Below are 14329 nucleotides of genomic sequence, written 5' to 3'. Positions count from 1 at the left end.
GTAAATCTTCTCAACAGGATATTGTGCAATCATTTAAAGTAACAAGTGTTAAAGGCTTTAGGATGGAAATGATACAATGCAAAACAATAATGCTATTGTATCTCTGCTTAAATTAAACAAAAATTATGTAGAGGAATTCCCTGGCCCTCTAGTGGTTAAGGACTTTGCACTTTCACCACCATGGCTTGGGTTCAATCCCAGATTGAGGAACTAAGGTCGCTCCAACCACATAGAAAGTGAAGAAGTGAAGGTGCTCAGTTGTGTCTGCCTCTCTGTGACCCCGTGGACTGTAGCCTACCAGGCTCCTCCGTCCATGGGATTCTCCAGGCAAGAATACTGGAGTGGGTTGCCATTTCCTTCTCCAGGGGATCTTCCTGACCCAGGGATCAAACCCTGGTCTCCCGCATTGCAGGCAGACGCTTTAACCTCTGAGCCACCACGGAAGCCCATAGTGAGGTCAAAAAAAAAAAAAAAAAGGAAAAAATTATTATAGGATATATCCAAGAACTTCATGGGAATATGAATAAATTAAAACTTTGTGTTTTGGAAGATGGTTACATTCTTTTGTTTTAGGCCTTTATAAATGTTGCTATAATGGTTACTCATTTGAAAAGTCCTCTAAAACAATGATAGACAATAAAGCGTTTTGTCCTCATATTTTGGATGCTGGTCTTATCCTGCATTTTATTTTATATATATATAATTCATATATATATATGTATATATATATGAATTGCCCCTTAAATAGTTTCATGCATTTAAAGGATTTTTTAAAAATTACAGAAAATTGTAAATTGTAAATAATTGTAAATAAAGCTTATGCTGTAAGTATGTGGGCTTTCACTTTGGATTATATACTCTTTAATAAAGGGCTGGGGCTATCTTTTCTTTTTTACACCTAAGGAGGGTAAGATAAACTTATTGCTCACAGTTGGTAATCCATACTGCAGTGATCTACATGATTTATTAAATTATGCTTGGGATGAACATATCATATTTGTGCTGACCATATGACCATATTATCATATTTGTGCGGATCGTATTTGTGCTGACCATGTGCAGTCTGTCTACTAAGAGAGTTCAATAAAAGGCCATAGTTGTGACGATAACACACTTTGTTGAGTTTAGAACCCAAAGAGACTATTGGTTATTATGTATTATTAAGAAGCACACCTGTGGTTCTAGGCCTTTGGAATAAAATAAAAGCAGTATGTGTATTATATTTCCTGCCTTAAGATCAGACTGCATAACCCTGAACGTTCCCAGCTTTTCTCTGCTATGCTTATGGGAGCTATTTGGAGATTGAATAGATATTATTTGTTCCTCAGCCTGGATTCTCTCTGTGCCTCTGTTATATTTTTATCTATCTACCTATCTTTTTTGAAATTCACCTCACTGAGCCAATAAGGTCAAATGGGCTCAGGTGGGATAAACACTGTCGAGAGTCCATAAGGCAGTCTCTGAATTACAGTTAAATAACAAAGTGTTATACTATGACTTGATCTTCAACATTCTCAAGAGAAATTCCAGTTCTCTAAACAATTTAGACAGCCCGCACTCGACACAGAAAATGGCAGAAGCCCAGTCTACTCTGACTCCACGGCTTATGATCTGGGTTCGTTTGTTTATGCCTTGGACAGGAGCCGGACCCGGAGTTGGAGCGAAGCTGTTTCTCGACGATCGACTGCGGTTCCCTGAACGATTGCTTGGGCGCTCCTCCTTTGAGGTCTGGGGCGTTCGTCTATTCGGTGATCTCCTGCGCCGTCTTCTCGCTTGATGTCTCCCGAGCGGCGGCGGCGGCGGCGGCGGCGCCGGGTCGAAGGCTGTCTCGTCCGCGAGGCCCCCGCGCTCAAGCTGCTTTCTCCCGCCGGTCGGCGGAGCGGACCCCTCGCTTCCTTCTTGCCTCTCCTTCTAGTGCGCGGCTCAGTCCACCCGTTGGACTGCAAACCGAGCCCCCGCCCGCCTCGCAGGTAGGCCCAGGAGGAGCCTGGGAGGCCCGGGCCCGGCATCCTTCCGCCGCCGGGTTCGGAAGACCTTGGCGCCAGCGGGCCGGTCGGCCGCGGAGACTCAGGCAAAGGAGGAGCTACACGGCGGCGGCGTTCGGGGGCGCGGTCGGAGAGGCGGCGGGCAGCGGGGGGAGAAGCCGGAAGGAGGGAGGGATGCCGGGGCTGCCTCCTGGAGTGGTCCGGGACGGAGGGTTCGTTGGGTCCGGGGAGGGTGTCGGTACCCCCAGTGTTTGGGGGAAGCCGCTCTCCAGGAACGGATAGAGCTTTGCGCGCTTTGGCCTCCCGCCCCCCAAAGGCTCCGGGTGTCACGACTCAGTTGCACTGGGGACAGTCTCCGAGTCCGGCCTTCGAAGAGACCCTTGACTAGGTGGAGGCTTGCGGCCGCAGGGCCCTCCGGTTCCTCTGAGCCAAGTGTCACGTTCTCGCCTTTTTTTGGGTAGGGACACTGAGGTTGATCTGGGACGTGACTTTCCCCCGTATCCAGCACAGATCATTAAATGCACCGTGAGTTCATTTTTTCGTTGTTTACCGGTTCACTGTGTGCCTCCCCCGCCCCCCGCCCCATACCAGTCATTTTATCCACATAGTGATTTGTTGTTTGATTGTCTCTCTTAAGCCCCTCCTTCCGAGGGATATAGGTAGATTCCGTCCCTGGAGACTTCAGAAGTAAAGGGAACACGCAGTCTTGGGGCTGGTTTTGCTTTGAAAGTCTGTATCATTTTAGCGGGAGGAGTCATGACAATTTCTTTCTGTTTCTTGATAGAAAATTTTGTTCCCTGTCTGGTTTGCTTTCGGGTTGATACTTTCTGTCTCCTCCTTCCCCTCAGCCTGTTTCTCATTGGAAGTCTTTCAACTGTGGTGTTAAGTACTTAATGTCCTGAAGAGGATGGTCAAGATTTTGAAGTCAGACATTTGTCCTGAGAGACTGCTTTCTAGGAAGAAATCAAATAAAACCCAATGAGTCGCTTTTGTGCCAGGGTTGTTGTATTTCACTAGTGACTTAGTTACTGCATATACTAGAGTTAAAAAGGCTATGTGTAGAAATCACTGAAATATTGACATATTTAAATTGAAAGTTTAAATATGGGAACTCATTATCTTTTCCTTTTCTCTCCTAGCCCGGAAACTTTGGAGACTAAATGTTCTTCCTCGTTTTATTTTCACTGGATTTAGTGGCATGATTCTAATTTGTGTAATTTCTTTGTTGAAAAAAATAATCAACCTAGGGGTCATTCTAGGTTGAATAAGTATTTCCATAGTACAAATTTAGAATCAGTAGGAGTTGGGTTTTCTTAAGGGAGAAGGGACTAAATTTGTAGTCCTTGGAGGGAGACTATACAAGTCTATGTACTTTAACAAATTTAGACTTCTCACTTGAGTTTTGGAAGGGTTATTGTTTTTTCTTTGTATTATTATTATCATCATTTTAGTGAGGTCAGCAGAATTTAAATGTAGGGCCCTTGATCTTGAGTGATTTCCTAATTGCCAGATCCTGAGTGCTCCCAGGAAGAGATTAATGAAGAGTCACTAGTCTGTCTTTATGGAGAATCTGTATTGGGAAGTTAGGCTAATGTGTGTTCTCTGAAAAAGTTTCTATGACAGAAGAGAATTTAATATCAGAAAAAAGAATTTAGAGGGCTTCCCCAGTTCTATCCCTGGTCCGGGAAGAAGGTCTGGAGAAGGAAATGGCAACCCACTCCCATACTCTTGCCTGGGAAATCCCATGGACTGAGGAGTCTGGCAGGCTGCAGTCTGTGGGGTTGCAAAAGAGACACAACTTACTGAACAGTGACAACAGCTAAGAATTTAGAAAAGGGAGGGACATATTCCCCTGGAGATTGATAGGTTCTGCATAGAATTTGGAGTTAGTGGCTCCTAATTAATGCTAAATAGGAAATGAAATTCGCTCTGAGTGTCAGAAGAAATGTTAGGAGTATTTTGTTATGCTTCCGTGGAAAATATTTAGCAGAGGTTTAAGTTGAATTGAAGAGGACAAGAAATTTGGTTGTGGTGGAAAGGGGTAGAACTTCTTATCAGCTTCTCCCCTGCTTTGTGGTAGACATTCACTCAACTTTTACCTTCCTGGGTTAAATCTTGCGTTCTGCTAATGTCAGGTCAAGCTCTCTTCTGGCCTTTCTTTTCAGAATTTACAAATTCCGAATGTGACTGAATTATTCTGTCTTCTCTTTTAGTAAAAAAGTTCTTGGGGATCGTTAAAGATGTGAACTTCTTTGAATGTATTTTAGAACATATCCTGAAAGGAGTTATGTATACCACTTGAAAAAGATTAGTTATGTATATATCACTTGAAAGCAGTTGGTTATTTTTATTAACAGAATAATAGCTTAGTTTTATACTGTATAATTTTCAAAATATTTTCAACTTGTGTTAGGTTACTTATGAAACTTTTATCCTTTTGATCATGCTCCTTTATGCTGTTTATTAATATTGAATCCAAAACAAACATTTATGGTCTTCAAGGATCTTCGTGTATGTTGACAATTTACATTGGTGGTTTATCTTCACTCTTCCCATTTACCGACCTCTTAAAAGACTTGGAAGAAAAAGTTTGTTGTTAGCACACTGCGGTCTCTTTTTTTAAAGAGACTTCTCAGCCCTGATCGAGATATTTTGGAATGGGATGTAAATCTTTTTGCCCAGTGGTTTGGTTTACCAAAAAAAAAAAAAAAAACCTAAGGTTTTTTTAAGTTCCTTTAATCATAGCCATGCTCGTTTCTTTCTCCAATTGTTCCTCATAAACCCAGAGAGAACTGTCTGTTTCTTGTCATATTTTTCTGTTTGTACGGAAGTGCTGTGGTACCACCTCTGCTGCGGCTTGGGGATATAATTTATGTTTTATATTTTCAAACCCCTCCTCCCCCCAAGTTAATTAGATCAGGGGTTTTTTTTGGTCCCTTTTTCTCAAAGCTAAATTTAGTTACTGATAGATAAAAATTTTGTGATCAGTTATTGTCAATATATTTATGTGTCAGTAGTATGCGGCAGTCTGCCAAAGTGATGTGGCTGGAAGAAAACAGATTAAGGAATCAGGCGGCCTGGGTTTAAGTCCTAGGTTTACCATCTTACTAGCGGAGAAACCTTGTACGAACTATTGAAGGAGGCCATAGGGAAGGTTACTCTCCTTTATTAAGCTAAATTTACTGTGTCGTGTTCTCTGCAAGTGTTAATCTCACTTAATGCTCAGCACAGTTCTTTAAGGTGCATATCATTTTTCCCCATGGATACTCAGATCACAGAGAAGTGAATAATTTGTCCAAGATCACACAGCACATAAGTAGCAGAGGTAGGGTTCAAATTGAAGGCTTAGAGCACTTTTGTGTGTCTGTATTTAAAGAACGGGAAAGATAATGCTGCTATTGTAATAACTTCTGTTGAGAAAAAGAAAATACACGCAGCTGCTTTGAAAAGATAAGGTGCTCTTCAAATGTTAACTTCTATGTTATCTTGCAGCAACAATGAATTGATGTCATCTGGGTTCTTGGTCCATTTGCTTCTTTGAAGGCAGCATTGTGTCTGACAGTCGCGGAAAATAGAAGTGACGAACGTTCAGTGCCCTGGAGAAGCTCACTAACGTGTTTGTGTCAAGGAGTGTGTCCTTGGACGTGCTAGGGAAAGAGGCTTTAGGTGCTGCCTGTTATCCCTCTATTCCAGTTAGTCCTGGCTTGTTTGTGGAGTAGTCTTTTCTAGCTTTTGTTCTCTGTCTCTTCCTTTGCTCTTAGGGTTGATGATCTTCACTTCTTCACCTAAACTTTCTCCTTTCTTCACTGAGCATTGTTGTGGTACTGTATTTTTGTCCTTAGGTATGAAATACTCCAGTCAGACCTTTTGGAACTCTTTCTTGATTGTAACTATGTTTCAACCCTTACCTTTTCAGACTTTTGTTCATCTAACAAATAATTATGGAAGGTTCATTAGATGCTGGGGTATAAAAGTAAGATATGAGTGTTCCTGACTTGATGGAATTAATTCGAGTGGGGAGCAGAATTGACCAGGTATCTGATAGATTTAAATTTAGGCTATGCTGTTAAGGAAACAGAGAAGGGCTGAGAGAGAGAGAGAGAGAGAGAGAGAGAGAGAGGAAGCCGTGAGGAATGCACTGGGCATTTGTGGGAGTTGACACTAAGTCTCCTAAAAAGTTGCAATCACAATATACCACGATTCAGTGATTTAAAGTTCTCCTGTTGCCATTACAATGGAAGTCTTCATCTAAGATTGCTGTATGTAATGTTTGTCTGTTACTTAATGTATGATGACACTGGATTTGGCTTAGTAAAGGATAACTGTGACTTAATAAATATCCTGCATGCTTGACTAACGAATTTAATTTTTACTTCTTATAGTTTCCATTTATTAGTTTTTTCCCCCAAAAAACTATTCTTTGGAAGTTGAGTTCAGTGAATTTGAAAACTGCGTATGGGTCCTCATATGTTCATAGCAGGGAATAAACAGAAGTATTTAGCTTTATGTAAAGGGAGAGACTTGGGGTTTCCCTGATAACTCAGGAGTAAATAATCTGCCTGTAATGTGGGAGCAGCAGGAGGCTCAGGTTCCATCCCTGGGTCAGGAAGATCCCCTGGAGGAGGATATGGCAACCCACTCCAGTATTCTTGCCTTGGGAATCCCATGCACAGAGGAGCCTGGTGGGCCACAATCCATGGGGTCGCATAAGTGTTGGACATGACTGAAGCGACTTGGCACGCTCGCAAAGGGAGAGACTGAGGGGAATTGTGAAATTAGGAGAAGGAAAATGTAGGCTGCTGTTGAGTGTATATGTTAATAATAACACAATCTTCTTTGGTACTTTTCCTTCAAGAAATTAAAAGCATTTTGCAAACATTTTTTTCAGCTACTCACTGGAATCATATTTATGTCTGCAGAATTAACTCAGGCAAATTTCACATTTCATGATTTCATTGTTTGTTTATTTCTACTTCCCAGGATAGAACATACATTCTCCCATGAACCAAAATTACGTTGCTTTAGGTATATATGCCAGTGATATAATGAAACATCTGAAATTTTGCCGAGTTGGAGAGGATTCGTATGTGTTCTTGATTTGGGGGAGAGAATCGGAGTATTTCAATCTAGCTGACCTGTGAAAACAAGGCAGAAAAACATGTCTTGCCAAACTCTTGAAATAATAGCATAATGGTCCTGACTCTGAAGGCAGGCAGTCTGGGTCCGAATCACAGTGCCAGTACTTACTAGCTCTGTGACTCGGGCAAGTTATTTAACCTCTCTGTGCCTCTTCTCATCTGTAGAATACCAGACGGTTGTTGTGAGAATTAAATGAGTTGACATATGTAAAGCATTTAGAATAGCACATTGCACTATATACTCCAGCTGTCAAATTGTTTTTCAATATTATTATAGTGAGCTAAAGATTATATGTTTTTCAAAAGCAGAACAGATAATAGTGATGTGGAGATTGAAGTTTAGCGTCTTTTGAGAAAGCTTGAATAAGAAGTAGGAATAAGGGGCAAGCACGTAATTGCCCCTCCTTCCCCTCAGTGTTCTTCCGAGTAACTTAGAGTCAGAGGAGGAACCTCTGCTGCAAAGGAGGAAACCTCCAAAGCAACAGTGTCTGAAAGGATTCCAGATACAAGGTAGATGGCAAAGCTTGGAGGGTTTTGTAATGTATGTAGCAAAACAGTCCAGAGCTATTTTAGGAACAGCAAAACACTTCTTTGCAAAACAGGTAGACAGTATTAGTATCTAATATTTCTACTAATATTAGTATCTACTAAAGTTAGATGAATTTTACCATCTATTTGGACTGCGGTTGGTGCTTGAAGGATCTTGAAGAAAATGATTAAAGTTGTAGAAGAGGGTGATACTTTAGGGAAAAGTCAAAGCTACCAAGTCTCCTTGGGTAAACTTCTGGAAAAGTGAACTGTTTTTTTTTTTTTTTTGCTTAGCTATGAAGACTGAGCATCCTGTTGAGTTAGTTTTTTTTATTACTCTTATCCCTTTATGCCATTATAAACTGTGGGTTTCTTCACTCTTTGCATTAACTGTTTATGTTTTTATCTCCAAATCTCTATAATATTCCTGCTGTATCATTTACAAAAGCCTATTTAAAGATTATGGTAAAGCCTTTTTTCCCAGTCATGCATCCATTGAGTGTCTGTGGAATGCCTCTGTGGTAGGTGGTGAGGATGCTCTAGTAAGAGCCGATCAGGGCCAGTGTTGACTGACGTGCTCTGCGCCAGGGGCTGTTCTCAGTGTTTGCATCACTGATTCTTCTCATTCTTAGAGCAGCCTCATGGTGTAGGGACTTTGGTTCTCCCCATTTTACATATGCAGAAATGGTGGCACAGAGAGGTTAAGCAGTTTGCTCAAGGTCATGGAGCTCGTAAGTGGCAGAACCAGGATTTGAATCCAAGCAGCCTGGCCTCCCTGATCCTAATCCCTAAAGTATACTGATTCTAAACTACTTTAAACAATTCTAAACTCTCTAAATTACTGCTACTATACCAGGACTACAGTGAGGGGGGAAAAAAATATTGTTTATGCCCTTATGGAGAGAGTGATCCAGAGGGAGAGAGAGACAGTAAACAAAAAATATGCAAGTATATAATTATATAGTGTGCAAAGTTTTATGATGGAAAAGTAAAAAAGATTTTAGTTGGGGGGGGCATGAATTGTATTGGAGCTTCAGGGGAGATTTCTCTGCAGAAGTGAGGTTTAGGCAGACGTGAGAAGGACAAAAGGGGAACTGAAGGGAATAGCAGGTGTGAAAGCCTTGGGGTGGGAAAGAACTTGGCACATTTGAGAACCCGAAAGATGCCTGGTGTGGTTTGAATACAGTGAGCAGGAGGGAGAATGGGAGCATAGGGAGAAGAGAGAGACTTAGGCAGGACTGTGTCAAGGATTCTGTATTTTCCCCCTCAGTATAATTGGAAGCCTTTGAAGGTTTTAAGAATGAGTGTTGTGACCTAATATATGATTTTTTAAAAATTATTCTGGTTATGTTGTGGAAATTTTTGGAAATCTTTGAGGGAAAAAATTGGAAATTGTGGAAAATCTGGAAGAAGAGGAAGTTGGGGGACGTATAGAAGTTAGGGTGGTTTATAGTGGTCCAGGGGCTTCCCATGTGGTGCTAGTGGTAAAGAACTAGCGGTAGTTCTTCCCAGTGGTAAAGAACCCACCTGCCAATGCAGGACACACCTGAGACGCCGGTTAGATCTCTGGTTGGGAAGATCCCCTGGAGGAGGGCATGCCAGTCCACTCCAGTATTCTTGCCTGGAGAATCTCATGGACAGAGGAGCCTGGCGGGGTATAGTCCATGGGGTCGCAGAGTTGGAAGCAACTGAAGCAACTTAGCACGCACGCACACATAGTGGTCCAGCAAAAGATGATGATGGTTTGCATTAGGCAGTAGGCATAGCAGATGGAGGAAGGTAGAAAGATACAGTAGATATTTTAGAATGAGAACAGGCATGGCTGATTCATGTCAATGTATGACAAAACCCACTGCAATGTTGTGAAGTAATTAGCCTCCAACTAATAAAAATAAATGAAAAAAAAAATAGAATGAGAACAGGAAGACTTAATGATGGATTGGCTGTGTGGGAAGGGAGAGGTGTCAGGTATGATTCCCAGATTTCTGGTGTGAGTATCTAGTAGATTAAATTGCTAGTTCTGAGATGGAAGCATTGGAGGAGGAGTAGATTCCAACTCAAGTTGGGAAGGCCTCAATTTCAGTCGTGCTGAGTGTGGATTATCTGTGAAATAATACAAATGGAGGCATCAAGTAAGCTGTTACTGAGCTAATGCTCAGAAGTGGTGCTGGAAATAAATCTGGATGCCTGTGGTACATAGGTAGTATTTACAGCCAAGGAAAATCGATGCTTTTACCCAGACGAAAGGTGTCCAAGACTAGGATTAGAAGGTCGCTCAGGACCAAGCTCCAAGGAATTTTGGAGAAAATCTCAGAGAGAGGAGCATGTTTCAAAGAGGAAGTGACTCCGTATATTTTGTTTGATTTAGCAAAACAGAGATCACTGATGATCATAGCAAGAACAGCGTTGAAGAAGTGAAAAGGGAGGAAGTGGAGATGGTTGGTGTATTTTGATGATTAGCATGTCTGTCTTCCCATAAGAAGTAAGACTGTGGGACTTCCCTGGTGGTCTAGTGGTTAAGACTCTGGGCTCCCAATGCAGGGGGCCTGGGTTTGATCCCTGGTCAGGGAACTAGGTCCCTCATGCCACATTGAAGACCTGATGCAGTCAAATAAATAAATAATTTTTTTTAAAGTAAGACTTTAAGAAGAAGAAGTAATATTAGAAGGCTTGGGAACGTAGGAACCATACCATTTCATTTTGGTGTCCTTGGCTGCTTTAACCTTGGTGTCTTGCAGAAAAGCTGTATTAAAGCAGAAAGGGGAGAGGGAATGAGGATATTCACAATGATGAGATAAAGATTCTCATAGTCTTTATATGTGGCCTCAGAGTTTAAGGCTTAGGTACTTTTCAGCTTTGCTATCATTAGCCTTTCTGTCTTACTCCCTAACTAGTGGGTCTTTTTTACTTCAGTATTGGTTTTTAAAGCTCATTCCATAGCTAATTAGCTGATATGCTTGGTTATTTATTTTATTTCTCTTTATTCATTCACCTGTTTATTGACTCTTCTTTCTATGTAGGATACTGTGTAATTATGACTATAGACTTTATTTCAGTTTCTATTTTTTTTGCCTTTTACACACTCTTTACTCAAAGTCTAATTGGGTATATTGAGGTAATATTAAACATTTTGGCTACTATTCTACGTAGAATTTTGTATGATGACTCTCCTGGGAAAGGCTAAGGATTTTATGGTAATTGTGCACATTAGTTCTCCTAGCAGTTTTTTTTTTTTTCTTTAAAAATAATTTATCGAGGTAAAATTCACATAACACAAAATTAACCATTTTAAAGTGAACAGTTCAGTGGCATTTGCATAATATTGTGCAACTGCTACCTCTGTCTAGTTTCAAAACATTTCCATCATTCCAAAGTAAATCCTCTTCCCAATTGAGCAGTTTTTAAAAATTTTTCCTCCCCCTGAAATCCAGCAGTCTGCATTCTGTCTCTGTGGATCGATATATTCTAGATAGTTCATATAAGTGGAATTGTCCAATATGTAACCTTTGGTGTGTATACACACACACACACACACACACACACACACACCCCATGACTTGTTGATCCATTCGTCTGTTAACAAACCTTTGGGCTGGTTCCCCCTTTGGATATTATGATAGTGCTACTGTAAACACGAGTGTGTGTGCACTAGTTCTCAATTGTTTTGGGTATGTACCTAGGAGTGGAATTGCAGAGCCCTATGCTAATGTAATTGTTAATGATTCTTTCTGAAATGTACGGATCAAAGCCAACACCTACGGTTTCTATAGAGAGTGTGTGATTTGTGAGTTGTTGGCTTAGATTGGGATTGAGACTCTCTTTCCTGTATGTATAACTTTTTCAGGAACTGAGTTCTCATTTACTGGTTTTATTCTTTGCATTTTACTGATGGCATAATTGAGGTACAGCATCTGCGTGGTTTTAACTTCCTATCATCTTCAGAGCAAGTCAGTGATGGAACTGGTAGTTTAAGGCTCTTAATTATGTCCTTTGTCTAGGTGACCCATTTAAAGCCATGTTGCATTTACATGAAATCATTTGAAATAGGCTTCCTACGTTTTATAATCTCTTGAAGGGATGTTGTTCAGGTGGTGGTAAGCAGATGTTCTTTTTCCATAGTGGACAGGACAAGAGGAGATGAGTTTTAATTGCAACAGAAGGGGTATAGGTTACAAATTAGAAAGAACTTCCTGACTACAAGATACTTAAATGTTAACCAAGGAAGGTTGTGAAATATCTTTCCCAAAGACTTCGTAAAGATCTTTCTAGGGTGATGTCGGTGTGGGCTTGTTAAGAAATGAGGGCAGTGACAAAGATGACTTGCTGAGGTCCCTCTTAACCCCAGGAAATAGTAGTGTGATGGTTAATCAAGCAGTGTTGCTGGCATTTTAATGAGTATATTTTCATTTTCCTTATGAAGAAATCATCATTACAGAGTCGGTGAATTGCTCAAGGTCTCCTGGTGAAATAGAAGATTAGCATTCTGAACCTTTTGGCTCCCATGTTGAACGCTTAGGGGTGTGTTCTTTATTATAAACGAGTCTTTTCATGACGGTATGATGTATTATTGTTGTGATTCTTCCTAAGCTGTAGGGATCAAAGCCAACACCTGCAGTTTCCATAAAGTTGGTGATTTGAGAATTGTTGTTGGTTGGGTTTAGATTGGGAGTGAGAACCTATTTCCTGCGAAAATGGACAGTCTCCTGTTACACTTACAGAAAAGGGAGCACATTTTCAGTAGCAGGCTAAGATAATAGATTCTTTTTTAAAATGTATTTTTAATTGGAGGATAATTGCTTTACAATGCTGTGTTGGTTTCTGTGAACAGCAGCGTGAACCAGCCATGAGTATACCCATGTATCACCTCCCTCCGGAGCCGCCTTCCCACCCCCCATCCCACCTCTCTAGGTCACCGCAGGGCGCAGGGCTGAGCTCTGTGTTGTGTAGCAACCCCCCACTAGCTGTCTGTCTGACACATTGTAACATATGTGATTCCCACTAGCTGTCTGTCTGACACATTGTAACATATGTGATTCCCACTAGCTGTCTGCCTGACACATTGTAACGTATGTGATTCCTGCAACTTTCTCTCAATTCATCCCTGCCCCACCTTGTCCACAAGTCCTTTCTCTACCTCTTTGTCTGTACTCCTGCCCTGCAAATAGGTTCATCCATAAGGTGATAGATTCTTAGTGATGAGTTTAGGAAGGGCCAGGTTACTGTTGCCTGGGTGAAGGTGCACATGAGATCAGCACATTTTTGGTTTACAGTGCTTGGAGGAATAGAAGCCAGAAGATGGGCAAAATGAACATTAGATTCTGTTGTAGAACATAAGCATAAAATTACTCATTAAATGCAGTATTAAGTTGCCAGTTTATATGCTCAGCTCAGGAAGTGCCAAATTTAAGGTGCTTAGAACAACACTAACTCATTCGCGTGACACTTTTGGTCTGTGTTATGGTACCTCATGAGGTATCTCAGGTCTGCTAGGAAAGTTGTGCTTTGAGATCCATGGGTCATTGACTGGAAACTCGGCTGGGAGGGAGCATTACCAGTGGTCTCTTTAATGAAAGGTTTGCTAGGTTATTTATTTTAGTTGAGCTATGGGAGCATTTACTTGTTTATGTCTCTGCTACTGAAAATACCATCAAATTGAGCTTTCTTGAATTGGCAACAACTATTACCTCTGCAGGATAGAAGAGAGGGGAGCCAACTTTTGAATACTTATATATTCTGGGAAGTTTATATTTGTTCCTTCACTTAATTGTCATAAGAAACCTATAAGGTGGATGGCAACATCTCTGTTGTAAAGGATAAGAAGTGATGCCTCATGAGGGATCTCAGGGCTCTCATGAAAATCGTGTGGTGAGGTCCATTGGTTCTCAAATGAGTGTGTGTGTGTATATGTGTGTGCCCAGTCATGTCTGACTCTTTGGGACCCCACGGACTGAAGCCTGCCAGGCTTCTCTGTCCATGGAATTTCTGAGTTAAGAATACTGGATGGAGAAGGAAATGGCAACCCACTCCAGTATTCTTGCCCGGAAAAGTCCATGGACAGAGGAGCCTGGCGGGCTGCAGTCCATGGGGTTACATGACTGAGCGTGTGTGCACGAGGGTGGAGGGAGTTGGGCTGGGAGCAATAACGTGGTAGAACTAAAAAAAAGAAAAAGACTGGAGCAGGTTGGCGCTTCATATATATATATAAATATGGTATTTTTATATTTGATTTGATCTGTTTTATATTTTAGTGTTTTCACCTCAGATCATTTGGACAAAGGATTTTGCTTCTTAAAAAAAAAAAGGGAAAACGTGGAAGACCACCAAGGAATCATGAAAGAAAATTAGTTAAGATAACCTGAAGATTGAAAAGATGGTTAAATTACGTAATTGCCACTCAAGAAATAATGTCAAAGTTTGAGGCGACTTGATGTCACAGCCACATGTACAGACAGGGCAGATATTCTCTTCCTAGGGAGCATGGAGTGGGAAAAGAGCATGGACTCTATATATAGAGTTTAAATTCTAGCCCGGCCCCTGGGCAGCTGTGGGGTTTGGGGATTCTTCTTTAAACCTGGTGTGCCCCAATATACATGACAATATAACACCTTTTTCAAGAGTGGATGAGGATATATATCTAAGTAAGGATAAGGAATAGGATGTAAATACTCTTGAGTACCT

At 41.1% G+C, this 14329-nt stretch overlaps 1 protein-coding gene across 5 annotated transcripts in view; it reads left to right on the top strand.

Moving 5' to 3' along the window:
- Window positions 1-1741: 1741 nt before the first annotated feature.
- Window positions 1742-14329, top strand: part of AMBRA1 (autophagy and beclin 1 regulator 1) — a 166224-nt gene continuing 153636 nt past the window's right edge. For 2 of the 5 annotated variants that reach the window (XM_043482806.1, XM_043482801.1), the window contains exon 1: window positions 1742-1970. The gene's annotated coding sequence lies outside the window, so the exon portion shown is untranslated. Of the gene's footprint in view, window positions 1971-2446; window positions 2511-14329 lie in introns of all 5 variants that reach the window. The other 3 variants (XM_043482808.1, XM_043482807.1, XM_043482802.1) reach the window with 2 other exon arrangements.

Source organism: Cervus canadensis, chromosome 11 (assembly GCF_019320065.1).
Source record: "Cervus canadensis isolate Bull #8, Minnesota chromosome 11, ASM1932006v1, whole genome shotgun sequence".
NCBI classification, from domain to species: Eukaryota; Metazoa; Chordata; class Mammalia; order Artiodactyla; family Cervidae; genus Cervus; species Cervus canadensis.
This window is presented reverse-complemented; position numbering and strand designations above follow the sequence as displayed.